This window comes from Dipodomys ordii, unplaced genomic scaffold, assembly GCF_000151885.1.
Source record: "Dipodomys ordii isolate 6190 unplaced genomic scaffold, Dord_2.0 Scaffold120, whole genome shotgun sequence".
Lineage (NCBI taxonomy): Eukaryota > Metazoa > Chordata > Mammalia > Rodentia > Heteromyidae > Dipodomys > Dipodomys ordii.
Genome location: NW_012267336.1, coordinates 13,533 through 14,694, shown reverse-complemented (window position 1 = coordinate 14,694; position 1,162 = coordinate 13,533). Strand labels below are relative to the sequence as shown.

The 1,162-nt window shown below is 46.1% G+C and overlaps 1 pseudogene; it reads left to right on the top strand.

The window, feature by feature from the left end:
* The first annotated feature begins 437 nt into the window (after positions 1–437).
* LOC105995770 lies at positions 438–800 on the top strand (annotated as a pseudogene).
* Positions 801–1,162: the final 362 nt, after the last annotated feature.

Sequence of the window (1,162 nt, the reverse complement as noted above, 5' to 3'; positions counted from 1 at the left end):
TCAGGCCCTACGACCGGACCCAAAAAAAAAAGAGCAGTGGGAGATGAAGTGAGGAAGTCAATGATTTGACTTAGTGTATGTAAACAGCAGTGGAGAAGGTAGTGGGGAAACTGAGTCACAGCCATCCCGGTGCCTGGCCAGGTGCTTGGGGGAGAGGGAGAGAGAGAAAGGGCTGTTGGTTTCCCAGACATCCTGAAGCCTAGTCAGGAGGTAGGGGATTAACCACCCCATTCCAAGGTTTAAATGTGAGATAGGTCATCCTCAGTCCTGGCTCTACCCAGGGGAATATGTGGATACATTGTGTTTAGCTCCAGGGTAGTGCTGTTCCTTGTGCTGTGTTTATGGAGAATGCTTTGCTGAGGCTTGGTCTCCACCCAACAGGTGAGCTTTGTCTTTAAAAGGTGGGTGCATCTCCAGCTCCTGTGGTGTGTGGGAACATGGAGGACCACCTCACACAGCTCCAAGAGGTGGTAAACGTGCTTGCAGATCATTTTTGTAATGCCATTGGTGTGTTGCAACAGTGTAGTCTGCTTGCTTCATTTAATAACATCCAATCCACCATGAACAAGGACCAACCAGCTAACCCCACCGAAGAATATGCTCAGCTTTTTGCTACACTGATTACCCAGACAGCAAAAGACATTGATGTTTTGATAGATTCCTTACCCAGTGAAGAGTCCACAGCTGCATTACAGGATGCTATCTTATGTAAGCTGGAGGAAGAGAACGAAGAAGCTGCTACTTGTCTGGAAGGTGTTGTTTATCGAGGTGCCTTGCTTCTACAAAGGATCCAGAGCTGAAGAGAAAAATTGAGACTCACATACAGTCTTTCCCTCCCAACTACTAGGCTCCATCACACCCTGGACTGAGAAAAGGACTGGTCCCTGCCATTAGCCTTCTGCAGCAGACATACCAACACAGCAACACCAACTTCTCCTGTGTACTGCCTTTCAGCTATGTGTGATTCTCTTCATTGTTGATAAATAAGCTTATAAAAGCCATCTTCATGTCATTGTTTTCTCCCCCTCTTGAAGATAGGCAGATGTGTATTTGTGTTCATAACAGAATTAAAGTTTTTTTTTAAAAAAAGCTTGGTGTGAGTTCTGTTCGGGGCTGCAGATCTGTGTAACTGACTACTTGCATTCTGCTAGCACTCCAAGAC